This window comes from Macaca mulatta, chromosome X (assembly GCF_049350105.2).
Source record: "Macaca mulatta isolate MMU2019108-1 chromosome X, T2T-MMU8v2.0, whole genome shotgun sequence".
Classification (NCBI taxonomy): domain Eukaryota; kingdom Metazoa; phylum Chordata; class Mammalia; order Primates; family Cercopithecidae; genus Macaca; species Macaca mulatta.
Window position 1 is genome coordinate 38,349,540 of NC_133426.1, and position 16,141 is coordinate 38,365,680.

The following is a 16,141-nucleotide window of genomic DNA, read 5'->3' on the forward strand; positions in this document are numbered from 1 at the left end:
AAATCCTACCAAAATAGAAAATAATCCATATAAGTTGAATGAGTTGGCTATTTCCTGTTGGAAGATGTTCTCACAGGGTCTCTTCTGGCTTTGTGAGTCCATGCTTAGTATTTTATTTTCCTAAATACCACTTGTCTGGTGCTGTTTCACAATTAGAACACTTTTGTGTATTTTCTTTCTTTTTTTTTTTTTTTTTTTTTTTTTGAGACAGAGTCTCGCTCTGTCGCCCAGGCTGGAGTGCAGTGGCCGGATCTCAGCTCACTGCAAGCTCTGCCTCCCGGGTTCACGCCATTCTCCTGCCTCAGCCTCCCATGTAGCTGGAACTACAGGCGCCCGCCACCTCGCCCGGCTAATTTTTTGTAGTTTTAGTAGAGACGGGGTTTCACCGTGTTAGCCAGGATGGTCTCGATCTCCTGACCTCGTGATCCGCCCATCTCGGCCTCCCAAAGTGCTGGGATTACAGGCTTGAGCCACCGCGCCCGGCCTACTTTTGTGTATTTTCTAACAAACAAGAAGGCATATTCTATTCAGGGTAAATAAGATTTGAACCCTAGAGAAGAGAGTTTTGCTTTGAACTTTGGACTTTGCACTAAATAAAAATGAAAATTCAGTTTTTTTCCAGCAACTTTCAATTTGTATTTTCTCTGTTGCTGAAAACTGACATCTTAAAATTACAAAAAGAACCCTGGAGTCTTCCTTTACTGCTTAAGGTAAAATATGAACACATATCCTTTATCTAAATACAGGATATATTGTCACTTTTAATTTCATGGATGGTTGTAGTCCAAAAGTATTCTCATACTGCATTTTAAGTTTGCAAAAACTGTTAATATTCAGGAAGAGTCACATTTTTCAATCCTGGGGGGGAATTAACTGGATAAAACATGAATATATAGTTCTACAGTCTTCCTGGCCTTGGTTCTAGGGCATAAAAAAGGCTGGCAGTATAGAGGAGGAGGAAAAACAAAAATTCAAACCCAAGAACAACCCTAGCAGGTAACTAAATAAGAGATAAATTAAACCAGATGCAATACGCTCCAAATGACTGCAAAGAAAATGATTGTTTTCTACCTTGTACATAAACCATTAATCATCATATTGACCTTATAATAAGGAAATGCTAAGCTTAGAGAAAACTTCATCATATAAAATATTATCCGTATTGCAGCATGTCAGGCTCATTTAATATATTTCAATTTCCTATACATTTACTTATTCCTCTTGGAAGAGAAAAATGTCTATATAAACCTTTCCAGATGAGATAAGTTTCTGCCTTGTGCAAATGTTGACAAATCTTTCCCTCATTACTTTAGAAAAAAAAAGAGCCAATATCAGAGCCATATTCTGGGGGTAGTTAAGCACACAGCCGTTAGAACGAGACCAAGGTAGGCTCAAAACCCAGCTTCGTCACTACGAGTGTGAACTTAGGCAGGTAATATAACTTCTATTAGCCTCAGCTTTCTTGCTTATAAAATGGAGATGTTAATATCTCACAAGTATGCTACAAAGGTCGAATGATAAAATGCACAAGAAAATGCTGCCAAACAAGTAGAAAGAACTCAAAAAATGGTGCTATATGATCGATCAGTTTTGGAATAAAATTGTAGAGATCCTCTCAAACCCCAGTAAGTATCAGAAGCAGATGCCAATATGTTTTTGATCCAAGTTTTCTCACTGCAGACCTGTTTTGCTGAATCACCCTCTGTAGGTGGCTATACCCTTTCAAGCACAAAAGCACAGCTTTGAGTGTTCAAGATCAAGGCATTTAGAGCACAAGCAAAGGCAGCTCCTCTTACTTCCCTTGGTTAAGCAGGCATCAACAATGCCTCCTGAGGCACTGATGGGTGTGGAAGCAGGAGGAGCAGTGCAAAGGTGGCAGAAGTATGTTTTCTTAGTTCTCCGGACCAAGATAATCATCCATTACAGAAAAAAAAAATGAGTGCCTATTTTGTAGGATAGGGTAAGACTCTGAAACATTACTTGTGAGTGGTAAAATTCACCTTCCCTTTCACTCAAATATAGACCTTGGGATGCCTTGAGAATCTTTGATCAGATTCTCCAGAAGCAGTCCCTGATATGAGGATTCCTGTGCAAGTGATTTATTAGGGAAGTGCTCCCACAGGGAGACCACAACAAAGTAGGGAAAGCAGGACAGAGCAAGAAGCCAATAAACAAAGCTTCAATGTCAGGAAATGTCACAGCTTAGCCACGATCCCAAGGTGGAGCTCTGGAGTGCAAATCACACCTAGAGTTTGTTTCAACATGAGACAAGGGAACTGGGCTTTTATAATCTCGCCCCATGGTCGTGGGCCTCCCCAGGGTGATAAAAAAAAAAACCCCAGGGTACATGGGAGGTATGTACAAGTGAAGCAACTCCATTAGCCCAAGAGAAAGACACCAAAGAAGGCCACAGGTGCTAGTAACTAGCAGAAAAGCACACTGAAATTGGGTGCTGAGCATATCAAACAGGGAGAAGGGAATTTGGGTAGGGCGTGTACAGTGTCCAGCACCAGCTTGCTACCCTGCTTGACCTTGGAAGGTATCAGAATTCAGTGGTAATGAGGAATCCCAATCAGAACCTTTTTTTGTTTTTAACCAGGAATCTAATAGATAAGATGAAGACCAGCTTATAGGTATTAACCTATATTTATTCTTCCTTGCTACTTCTATTTACAGGGAATACAGGGGTTTTGGAACCTACATCTGTAGTCTCCTTTACCATCCCTGAAACTCTGTCACTCTCATCAGGGGTCTCATTTGTACACATACCAGCCAAATCAGGTCCAAAGCTCTAGATAAGGAAGCATTTACATCTTTTATCTGACCCTCTACTCCGTTTGACAGCATTCCCCATATTGGAACCACATACTGATTTTTTAAATAGCTTCACACAAGTACTTAAAAGTCAAAATATCCCTAGCAACCAAAAAACTGACAGGCTGTGAAATTGCTGCTTAAGAACCTGTCATCCAAACTGAACTCACCTGAAAACTGATGTTACACAAACAGTAAAATGGTTTCTGTGTATTTGTCATTTTTCTAAAAGAAACTGTAAGGGGTACTGAGTTTAGTTCTGAGCTGTTATGCTTTAGACAAGGGACCACCTTGCACCAGGCAGTTATGAAGTAAGAAGAGTTGCTTTGGCCGGGCGTGGTGGCTCACGCCTGTAATCCCAGCACTTTGGGAGGCCGAGGCGGGTGGATCACGAGGTCAGGAGATCGAGACCATCCTGGCTAACACGGTGAAACTCCGTCTCTACTAAAAATACAAAACATTAGCCGGGCGTGGTGGCGGGCGCCTGTAGTCCCAGCTACTCGGGAGGCTGAGGCGGGAGAATGGCGGGAACTCAGGAGGCGGAGCTTGCATGGGCATGTATGGGCATGGTGAGTGCTGAGGGGGTATGAGTACCATACCAACAATGTCTGCTGGAGTTGGTCCTCCAAGAGAACATTTATGGGGATTTATCTTCAGTTTCGTTTTCTGAGGATGATGCCTTAGCCAAAAATAAAATTCAAATCATGCCCCCAGTAGGTATCCTGAAGACAAGCAAGAGTGATATGTTTTAGAGGGACCTTGTTAGAACATACAGTTAGAAAGGCCCTTAGAAACCATGTGTTGAAGCTCTATACCAATGCACAAATCCCTTGAAGAACATCCCCAACAAATAACCATCTAGTCTTTTCCTGAATGCAACCAGGTACCCAGGAACACATTAGCTCAGGAAGCTCGCCCATGCCATTTTTAGAGAGTGTGATGTAGGGGAGCCAAACAAATGTGAATTTAAACCTGGTTCTGCCACTTAACAGCTATGCAACTTTGTGCAAGTTACTTAACTTTTTTGAATCTTACTCTCCTTAGCTAGAAAATACCAGCAATATTATCTACCTCTTAAGATTACTGTGAAGATTAAATAAGATAATACAAGGAATTAGCTCAACTTCTGACACATAGTAGGTGCTCAATAAATATTAGCTGTCTTCACTCCTTTTTCTTCTCCACCTTCCCAAATCTCATGTGTCAGTTCTGTACCTCATAACGCTTTTGATCTTTTCATTCCAGTTCTAGCTTCCAGAAGAATAAAAAGTATGTCCAGCCCACCTTCCCATTAAACTAAGACTACCCCCTTCTCCATGGAAACACACCTGGCTTACTCCACCATTCCTTACGTGGCCTGGCTCTGTGGGCCTCTATTCTCTGGTCTCTCTCCAGAAGGTTTTGGAATCTCCTCAAGGAGATAGCTGCAATCTCATCCTGACCTGGTGCAAAACACACTTGTAGATCACGTCCATTTAATTTTGATGCACATAGATCAAAATGAGTTTTGTATGAATAATCTTCTAACATAAAGAAAAATCTAAAATATGGTTTAAACTTCTTCTAGTCAGAAAAGAGGGCAGGAAGTGATTCTCTTTCTTTACCATGCTCTATTTTAACTCTTGAAAATGTTTCTTCCATGCTGTATTTGCCTCTCTCCCTCCATGATGAACAGTGCTTTCTGTTACTTTTTTCAAAGGAAAAATGTAATGTTTCATAGAAAGAAACAAGATTCATATCCTGACTAGAGGTGGCCTCATATCTCAGAAGGGCTGGCAAGTCTGTCCTTGGCAGTTGCCAAGAGGTGGGTTGGAGAGACACAGCTTGAGCTGGAAACAACATCCAGCCTTGAAATTTGAAGTGGCAAATTTTGCAATGCCACTCTCTCTCTTTCCTTGCTTGAAGCCCCTGAATGTTCTTTCTGGTCATACTGACATCTGATTGGAGAAGGAAATCACATGGCAAGAGATTTTGCTTTTCCTTACCTATAGCATGATCCAATTTAAAAAAATATATGTGTGTATATATGTGTGTGTGTGTACATATACACACACACGTGTATATATATATACACACACACATATATATATACACTATTTGTGTGTATATATACATATATATATGGTGTGTGTGTATAAAGATGTGTATACTAAAATATTAACAGTCATCTCTGTGTGTGACCAAGTGTTTACTTTCTACTTTTCTGTATTATCTGATTTTGGGGATAATAAGCATGTATTTAACATTGCTGCAGGAAATCAGGGGAAAAAAGACCTGTTTCTGTTTTCAAAGAAAAGGCGGAAACTTGCTGTCCTTTCTCAAGTAGGTCATATGATCTTTGCCCACAAAGCAATGAACAGGGCTCAGTGTTTGTCTCCTGAAGCCAGAGCTAGCTTGCTGAAAGGCATCCTTTAGCCTCTTGGGCACCAAGCTATTTTGCATGAAAAGATTAAAATTCAGGAACATGGAGGGCTTTCTCATCCACTCTTCCTCCCTTACTCCTCTGGGACTTCACTGGCAACCTTTCTACTCCCTACCGGCCACCAACAACTTGAGGTTCAGTCTGAGGACTGAGAAGAAAAGAGAATCCCTCCTGGGACTGAGTTGGCTTCTAGGACAGGAATGTTGCTTTATACTTCTTCCATATTCCCTACTGGGTCTGGCACCATGATTGACACAAAAAATAACAGATGCTCAGAGTAATGGAAACTCAAAGGTCATCAGTGCTTACTAATTTCCTAATGAACATATTAAATGTGGCTACTGGTCACTTTACCTGCTTAAGAGGTTTAAGCCACAGAGTCAGATGCCTCAATTCATCCAGAGAGCATCCCCAGCCAGTTCCCATTCTCAATGTCAAGGAATACAAAGACAAAGACATGACTGAGCATTTATGCCTCCATGAGTGGGACAGGAGAAGGGGCCATGAACCATGGTGGGACTAGCACCAACAGGTCCCTTTTATAGCATTCAGGGCTGGTGATAGCTGCATGCGTGGCATTCATACAAATCTACCCTTCCACAGTGTTCTTGCCCCTTCCTTGGGGTGTATGAACATGGCTGCAGGCCAAAACACAGCTCTGTTCACCAATTCAAGATAAGGAAATATCTATCTGGGCCTGGCTTGCTATATAAGTACCAGATGGTAATGATTAAAATTAAATTAAATTAATGCTTGACAGTCCATGAAGGGCATAAATTGCATAGTGTGCTGCTTGTCCAATCTGTCATCTTGTTTCCCTCGGCTCAGGTCAACAAACAACAGCTGAAAGCTCCATCTCTGAATCAAACAGTAGCTTATTTCTCTGCTATGGAAATGGCTGCTCAGTTTACTAAGTTGAAGGCTTCCATGCTGCCAAAATTGTGATTAAGATGCCTTAAAAGGCAGAGAATTCTATCTTTTTGCCACAATCTCCAGCAGTCATCTCCCAAACACAGTAATAGCAATTACTGGTTAGAGTTCAGAAACTGGGAAATCTGAACCTGGCCTAAGAGTGAACCATTGCCAAAATCACAATGCAATTTTCAGCTCTAATGACAGCCTTCTTCATTCACATGGTTTCTAGAATGTGTGGGCAGTGCTGATGTGTTATCAAGTTGCAAAAGAATTCATGGCATCACATTTTAAAATCACCCATCTGCCAAGTACTCCCTTCCTAAAAACTTTCAGATTTAGACTTTTGCTCCTTTCCCCTGTGTTGTTCAGGAATCAGTGTCCAATATTTACATTTTAGTACTTAAACCCCAAATAACGTTTCAACCTTTGCACTTTTACACAAGAACTTTGATGAAATTTTCAAAATATTGAGCATAACTTCTTTGGTGGGAAAGATTGGATTCTTCAGGAGCAAGCCAAATAGTAGAACAAGCTACTGAAGACAGGTACAGGGTGCTGGAAGTTGTACCACCCAGATTATCCTTCAGGAATGAAACACTTCCTTCCCCAGCTGCTGGGAGAGCTGCAGGGGTATGGCCATCAGCTGTCATCTCCCTTTGGAGATTGCCTCCACTGAAGAAAACTGCCTCACCCAAGATTTCTTCTCCTTCTAAAGGCAGCCCACATCACTCAACTTGGGGCAACTCTGAAGGGCCATCCCTGCCTTTCTGGTTATTTTCTCTACCCGGGCTTGTCTCCCAGATTGCTGCCTGAATCCCTCCCCACTTCATTCAGGTCTCTGCTCAAATGTTGCCTCATCAGAAAGGCCTTTCCTCATCTCTTTTTCTAAAATAACACACACTCAGCCCTTTCCCATAGCCCCAGCTCCAGGGCTCCCTGCGCTCTTACCCTGCCTTCATTTCCTTCATTTCTCCTACCATTACCTGCCATTATTTACACATTTATCAATTATTTTGTTTAGTGCCTGTCTCCCCACTAGCATATAAGCTCTATGATGGTTGAGAATTTGGCTGTTTTGTTCATTGCTTTATCTCTACTACCCAGAAAAATGCTTAGCACATATATAGAGATTCTCGATAAATATTTGTGAATAAGTGCATGAATGAGTGATTAGTTGCCTACTATCTTAGGTACTTCCTAGTGCTTAGGCTGCCTAGCTCTCTCACTGTGCATCCTGGGAATCAGAGTCCTGCCAAGGTAGCATAATAGTCAAGAACACAGGCTATGGAGTTCCACTGGCTTATTCACTTAGTTCATAAACAATTACATAGTTCTTAAGTTGTGCTAGGCATTGCTCTTGGCTCTTATGCTATTAATACATTTAATGTTCATAACAGCCAAGGTCGCAGGATTCCTCTGGAAACTACTAAACCCAGGTGACAAAATGGCTTCCCAGGATTATGACTTCCTGGTTGCTTCCCCAATTCATCCTGTCATTTTTCACCTCTTCTCAGAGGCATGACTAGTCTAGCCTAGCTGCTTACACAAAGCAGCCAGAAAAAATGATGCCTATTAATCAGTTCTTGCCTCCTGCTGATCACCTCAGCTCAGGGCTTCTCTTTTCTCAAGGAAGTAAGACAGATGATCATGGGTTGCCACAAAATGCTGATTCTTTACTTTGACCTCCTCAGTCCTGGGAGGATTTATCAGTCAACAACACGCTCATTTAACTACACATCAGCAGCAGACAAAGAGTCAATCATTAAGTAAGTATAAACAACTAGGTACTTCACACGTTTGGTAAAGGCCCATATATTTATAAATGTGCCCTTGGGCAAGGGTCAGCCTCAATGATACTCACTTTGGGAATAACAAATCCCAAACCACTTATTTGTTATGAAAATAAATGACATTTTGATCTCAGTAATTATTTAAAATTCTGTACTTTTAATGGCCCATAAAATCTTAACATGCTCCCTTACATGTCAGATTTCCTAAACTACAACTGCATCAACCTCATAACTTCCACTTGATCATCAAGAATAGATAAAACAGTCAGGCGCGGCAGCTCACATGTGTAATGCCAGCACTTTGGGAGGTGGAGGTGGGCGGATCACCTGAGGTCAGGAGTTTGAGACCAGCCTGGCCAACATGGTGAAACCCTATCTCTACTAAAAATACAAAAAAAAAAAAAAAAAAAAAAAATAGCTGGGCGTGGTGGCGGGTGCCTGTACTCCCAGCTACTAGGGAGGCTGAGGAAAAAGAATTGCTTGAACCCAGGAGGCGGAGGTTGCAGTGAGCAGAGATGGCGCCACCGCACTCCAGCCTGGCGACAGAGCAGGACTCCATCTCAAAAGTAAATAAATAAATAAATAAATAAATAAATAAAATAAAGAATAGATAAAATACTTGCCCTATTTAAGTGTGCAGTAGTGTGTGCTGGATAAGCTAATAAAATCATAGAAGATAAAAATGCAGGAGAGCATAACTGCTTATTTTTCAGATTTACTAAGGGAACATATTTTATCTAATTAAGTAGATCTTCCTAAGCAAATCCTTTGCTGTCACAGCATGTAGCCTAGTTCTTACAAAGGAATGAAAGGAACACTTGATAGTCTATTGGTTTCTCATATTCGTTTTAGTTTTTTTTATGTACTTTTAGAAATACTGTTTCATTTCTGATCTTAAATTGTCTGGCTACCCAAAGTGGAGCTGGTATTGTTAGGCAGGACTGAGTCCTGATCAATATTCTGTTCTTTATAGTGAAAGATGATATGATTGATGCTGACCCCAATCTGAACGGACAATCACAGCTATAAAAACAGATGCTAGTCTCCCAGGCCCATCCCAGCCATACATTTCTATTCATGGTTCAGGGCACTTGGCAGAGATGGGCATTTTGTGTCAGTAAGCCTCTGATACCCCTGGGCTGTCTGAAGATTATTTTTAAAAAGTTATGATTCACTGCTGATAGGGCTAGCTGCCTCTTAGGATTCCACAACTCCTATGGCTCCTGCTTTGAGAGTTTTCCTCTGTGCCTCAGATACCTACAGTCACCTCATTTCAGGCTCCCTATAAAGTGATTACTTGGATCACAAGAACAATGTATTGGTAAGGGCTTAATTAAAACATTCTGTATAAAACATTTTATGGTCGTGAACGTCACTATAGTGGAAATTACTGCAGTTTAGCATCTGCCCATAGGAGCTTCAGACTTAGTTGAGGAAACACAATTAAAGCAGAATGACGTTTGCCATCATTGAAATAGGTTGTATGACCACCTCCATAATCTCAAAGTGAAATCACAGGGGTCCTTGTTAAAATGCAGCTCTCATAGCAGATCTACTGAATAAGAATCTCTGGATTGGTGATGGAATCTGCATCTTTAACAAGCTCCCTAAGTAATTCTCATGCACACTTAATGTTCAGAATCATTACCCTAGAGGCTGATTATTTCAGCGCAGGCATGGTTCCTGCAATGCCACAACTAGTTAGTGATTCTCTCTGTGTTTTGGAAGGAAATAGCAGCATTCAGTGACGATCACCACTGAAATGTGTGATTAATCATTATAATGATGGTGTTGATGCCTCACCCAGAGCATCCATCCCCAGCTGCTTACACCATCTTACCCAGAACTGTGACTAGCTCTATTTATTTTATATTTAGTAGCTATGAGTGTTGGCTGCTAACAGCTCACAGCTGCACTGTTCTCTTGAGAATTACTCTCAGCTGATGGGAACCTCACCCAGAGATGCCTAGGAGGTTATGTACCCACCAGCACAGTCAATGACAGACTGGTATGTAGGAGCAAAAATCCAGTCCCTTTGCCTCCAGGGAGACAACTGTGTGGTGCCGTCTTTGCTCTAGAACTTCCTGTGGGATCAGGCTGATGCTAGACTTCTGCTGAAACCATATCTTTGCTTAGCTTCTTCCCCTGCCTTTCCTGCTTCCCTCACTTCCTTCCTTACAGGTTTCTCCTGAGAACATTTCAAAAAATAAGTGTTGGAGAGGATGTGAAGAAAGACGTTCACTTACACACTGTTGGTAGAAAAGTAAATTTGTATCGCTATTATGGAAAACAGTATGGAGGTTTCTCTGAAAACTACAAATATAGAACTACCATATGAACCAGCAATCCCACTTCTGGGTAGACATCCAAAGGAAATGAAATCAGCACATTAAAGAGATAGCTGCATGCACATGTTCACTGCAGCATTATTCACAATATCCAAGGTATGGAACCAACCTAAGTGTCCATCAGTGGATGAATGGATAAATACACACACACACAAACATACAAACACACACAATGGAATACTATTCAGACTTGAAAAAGATCTTGTTTTTTGTGACAACGTGGACATAGATGAATCTGGAGAACATCACGCTAAGTGAAATAAGCCAGGCATAGAAAGGAAAATACTGTGTGATCTAACTTATAGATGGAATTTTAAAAAGTCAAATCCTGTTCATAGAAACAAAGAGTAGAACAGTGGTTACCAGGGCATTAGGAGGGTGGGGAACAGGGAGATGTGGGTCAAGGATACAAAGGTGTAGTTATGTAGGATTAATAAGTCTCAAGATCTAATGTATAGCATGAAGACTATACTTAATATTGTATAATGGAAATTTGTTAAAAAGTAGATTTTAGGTGCTCTTACCATAAAAAAAATGGTAACTGTGAGATAATGGATAATGTTGACTTGATAGATAAGTTAACCATTTCATTATGTATATTTATAGCAAAACATTGTGTTTTAGAGGCTTTCTCTAGGGGGAAGATGTTATAAAAATAACAAAAGTAACTGTGATAAATACAGAGATATATTCGTAGCAGGATGTAAAAGAAATAGGAGGTTCTGGTTCCAAGTAAAATGGGGGTAACTCCACCCTGTTTCTCCCACTCAATGCAGCTACAAAACCTGGACAGAATGCATGGGGCAGCTATTTGAGGACTCCAAAAATTAAACAGTGGTGGGCAGACTAGGAGAGAAGACAGGCCAGAATCTGAAGTACTACCAAATTGACACTGAGTTTATCATTTATTTTTCTTCTGTTATCCCCGGCCTAGAATCAAGGCATCCTGAAACCTAGAAGTGGGTACTCAGGCATGGACAGAAAAGCTCTCTAATTCTGTCTTGAAGAGCAAGAAAGAGATGATCTGATGCTCAGAGAGAGGGTGGTTGGGAGAAATCTTCTGAGACTTTTCCCTTTTCTCTGTCCTTCTGCACTCCAGGCCATCCTGCAGTAACTACAGTAGCAGTAGAGACAGCAGCAGCACTGGGGGTCTAGGGATGCCTAAAATTCTGAGGGAGGAGAACCACTATTTCTGATCAGGATAGTTATGTCCCAAAAGGGTGGGGTGAATCCCCATTGCCTTTTTTCTTTCTATCTTCCCTCCTGCTATTTCAGTTCAGAACTGACATAGGTTCAGTTGTTGGAAGTGCGCAGCACAGCATAGTTATATAAAGCCCCATCTTTCTTAGACTGTAAGAGGGTCGCAGCCTGTAAGTTGAACCCCAGGGAAAAAAAGTTGTGGGGACATTTTGGAAAGTATGAAGAAAACAATCCCATAAAATTGTGAAGTCCTAGGCTCCCTCCCTAGCTGTGCATGTATGGATCTGACACAAAACAATATACCAAAGATTTTGAGAATGAAATTATGGGACAGAACACTGCTTAGGTCCTAAATTGGCTGCTGGGTTTCACACATATGAGACAGACCTGACAGACTGCAAAAGCTTTGGAAAATGAACTGACATTGGAACCACAATTCAAAGAAGGCTCGTTGGAATATACAGCCTGAACCCAATCAAGTTGATTGTCTGTCACAGCAAAATGAACTACATTCCCTACAGGATGAAAGACACAGAGTCTCTCATAACCTAGAGTCTTCCAAAATGTCCAGGATAAAATCCAAAATTACTCAGCATAGAGAGAACCACAAAAAAGCTCAACTCTCATGGGAAAAACAACCAACAGAAACAAATGCCAAGATGACACAGACACTGGAATTATCAGAGACTTTAAAGCACGAATAATTAGAGAGTATAATTGGATTGTTTGTAACAAAAAGAGAGGATAAATGCTTGAGGTGATGGATACCCCATTTACCCAGATACAATTGTTACACATTGTATACCTGTATCAAAATATCGCATGTACCCCATAAATATATAAACCTACTATGTACCCAGAAACATTTTTTAAAAATTTAAAAAGAAGAAAAAATACTCTCAAAATAAATGAGAAGACAGAAAGTCTCAGCAAAGAAATAAAGGATATAAAGAGGAATAAAATGAAAAATTTAGAAATGAAAAATACAGTAATCAAAATAAAAATTCACAAGATGGGCTCAATACAAAAACAGAGATAACAGAGGAAATAGTGAACTTGTTGGGGTATCAATAGAAATGATTCTATCCAAATAATAGGAAAAAATATTTTTATAAATAACCAACAGAGCCTCAGGGGCCTGTAGGACAATACTAAAAGAGCTAACATTTGTGTCATTGGAGCTGCAAAAGAAAATGAGAAGGAATATGCTGCAGAAAAAATATGTAAGAAAGTAATGGCTGAGAACTTCCCAAATTTGGCAAAAGACATAAACCTACGGACTTAAGAAGCTCAGCAAATTTCAAATAGGATAACCCTGAAAAAAATCTGTGCCTAGACATACCATAATCAAACATCTGAAAACTATAGACAAAATCTTGAGAGCCACCAGAGAAAATGACACATGACTTACATGATAATAACAATTTGAATATCAGCAAATTTCTCATCAGAAACCATGGAAACCAGAAGGAAGTGAAATGCCATTTTTTTAAAGTGCTGAAAGAAAAGAATTGTCAATCCAGTCCTTCAGTAATGAGGGTAAAATAAAGACATTATCAGATGAAGTAAAACCAAGAAAATTTATTGCCAGGAGATGTTTTCTGAAATAATTGTTAAAGAAAATTCTTCAGACAGACGGGAAATGTCACCAGAGAGAAAGTTGAAACATCAGGAATGAAAGAAAAGCAATAGAAATGGTAGACATCTGGGTAAACAGAATATTCTTTCCTCTTCAGTTCTTTAAAATATGCTTGATGACTGAAAGCCAAACATAACATTTTGTGATAGGGTTTTCAAGATATGTAGAGGTACTACATAAAAGGCATTTACAGGATAAAGGGGGTAAGGGAAAGGGACATACATGGTGGTAATTTTTTAAACTTGAAATCGTAAAGTATGGATTCTGAGTAGACTCAGAAAAGTTCAGTGCATATATTATAATCTCTAGAAAAAACACATAAAATAGTGTTTGTAGTGTCTTCCTTTTCTCTGATCAGTAAAAAACAAACACAATTAGAGTAAAAATAAATAAATAAAAAGGCAGTAAAACAATAGACAAATTAAAATGGAATATTAAAATATGTCCAAAAATCCAAAAAGGGAAGAAAACTAAAAACAAAAAATGAAAAATAGAACAATCACAAAACAAATAATAAAATAGTAAGTATAAATCCAAACATATCAATAATCACATTAAATGGAAATGTTAAAGTCAAAAATTGTCAGAATGGATTTTTTTTTAAAAGACCCAATTATACACTCTCTGTAAGAGACCAACTTCAAATACAATGATATAGGTATGTTAAAGGGATGAAAAGAGATATATTAATACCATGCTAATACTAATAAAAACAAAGCTGGAGTGACTATATTTAAAGAACAGATCCTGGCAAAGTGGCATGCTGCTGAATCTAAGCTACATGTCCCCAATAATTACTTAATAACTCTTTTATTTACATTCTTTCCCAGAAAAGTTTTACCTCATCTCACTCATAGACCTTCCAGACATCCAGATACTAAACACTTCCCAGCACTACTAGACAGTTTTTTTGTGAAATGTTCACAGGTTTTGAATTAGAATCTTCCAGACTGTTCTATCTAATGGCTTACCTTAAGAACATAAGAACATGCTTCTCAACTCTGTTAGGTGAGCGACAGTTTTCCAGGTAGATTTCTGTTTCCTATAAAAAAATAAATGTTATTTTTTCATTTTCATTTTACAATGATAATTACATCTACCTGATATGACTGTACATACTAAGATGAGATACCTTATGATATATGTTTAGCACAGTGCTTGCCACATCGTGGGTACACAATGAACATTGTTTCATTCCTCTTCATTTGCATGCCTTAGAGTAATGTTTGCTAAGTAAATTGAGAGTAAGGTCTGAAGTCTCAGATAAGGTTTTATTATGGGTATGTAATGATCTTGGCCTTGAAGAGAAGCCAAGGATTGGATGGAAAGCAAAAAAGAAGAAAGGCCTCCCAGGCAAGCCCTGGTAATAAGATAGTACGAAGGTAATCTTTGAAGTCCCAGGCAGCCAAAGGTAGGATTAATGAGTAAAGAGCACTTGACAAGTAGTAGGGATATTGATTTGGAATGTAGCCTTAAGGAAACACAATGAAAAAAGTCTTATATTTGTGGATTTGAGTTGACTTCAGGCTAGCCCATGACCACATGGAGAAATAAGCAATATTTTTCTTTGGTGCTTTTCCATTACCTGTTTTTGCTGTCATTTCTTTCAGCATCTCTTTCAAGGACTCTAGTGTACTATTTATGCTCACTTATTTGGGAGGAAAGTGGGATGAAAAATATCTAATTTATACCAGGGAGTTTTTGACCTAATGGATTAACCCTTCTAAATCATCATCAGTTTAAAAGAGAACCTTGGTTTGCCTTGTGATTAATCAAGAGAAAAGACTCTTCAGTGATTCAATTTCCAGCACTTCTAAGTAAGGAAGATTTTTTTTTTATTAGAAAGGCTATCCACTCAAATCATAACAAAAAGATAACTTCCCACTTCATTTATGGGTGGGAAGAACCCAAATTTATAGATCTAGAGATGCACAGTCGAGATATAATCATGCTTTAGTGTCAACATTTTAAATGAGGCTTTAGAAGAATTTGCCTCAATTCTTCCTATACAGGTGTTAGTGCTGAACAATAGGGAGAAGCACTGATTCCTGGCTGATACAAAGAAATGGAGAAGCAGGCAAATGAGAAAAGTCAACACCCAAGATAACAGTACTGTATTAAATTCAAAGGGCCAGAGGCATGATTGAAGGGGTGGCCTGCCCCTCCACACCTGTGGGCGTTTCTCGTTAGGTGGAACGAGAGACTTGAGAAAAGAAATGAGACACAGAGACAAAGTACAGAGAAAGAAAAAGTGGGCCCAGGGGACCAGCGCTCAGCATACAGAGGACCCACGCTGGCACCGGTCTCTGAGTTCCCTCAGTATTTATTGATCATTATCTTTACCATCTTAGAAAAAGGGAAGTGGCAGGATAATAGGATCATCTTAGGGAGAAGGTCAGCAGTAAGACATATGAATAAAGATCTCTGTGACATGAATAAGTTTAAGGAAAAGTGCTGTGCCTTGATATGCATATGCAAACATCTCCATAAACCTTTTTAGTGCATAAAGAGCACGTCCCACCTTCAGCCCTAAGGCGGTTTTCTCCCATCTTAGTAAATAGAACATACAATCGGGTTTTACACCGAGATGTTCCATTGCCCAGGGACGGGCAGGAGACAGATGCTTTTCTCTATCTCAACTGCCAAGAGGCCTTCTTTCCTCTTATGCTAGTCCTCCTCAGCACAGACCCTTCACGGGTGTCAGGCTGGGGGACGATCAGGTCTTTCCCTTCCCACAAGGCCATATTTCAGACTATCACATGGGGAGAAACCTTGGACAATACCTAGCTTTCCTAGGCAGAGGTCCCTGCGACCTTTGGCAGTGTCCCTGAGTACTTGAGATCAAGAGAATGGTGATGGCTTTTCACAAGCATACTGCCTTCAGGCACTTGTTTAACAAAGCACACCCTGCACAGCCCCAAATCCATTAAACCTTGAGTCACCACAGCACATGTCTCTTGCAAGGACAAGGTTGGGGGTAGGGTCACAGATTAACAGCATCTTAAATACAGAA

General features: G+C 39.9%; 1 long non-coding RNA gene across 2 annotated transcripts in view; it reads right to left on the reverse strand.

Annotated features, from left to right (window-relative positions):
• Window positions 1–14,362, reverse strand: part of LOC144338502 (uncharacterized) — a 68,648-nt gene extending 54,286 nt beyond the window's left edge. For both annotated transcript variants that reach the window (XR_013412721.1, XR_013412722.1), the window contains exons 1-2: window positions 14,261–14,362; window positions 14,100–14,170 (exon numbers count right to left, since the gene is read on the reverse strand). This is a non-coding gene — a long non-coding RNA (uncharacterized LOC144338502). The remainder of the gene's footprint in view (window positions 1–14,099; window positions 14,171–14,260) is intronic.
• Between the last annotated feature and the right edge of the window lie 1,779 nt (window positions 14,363–16,141).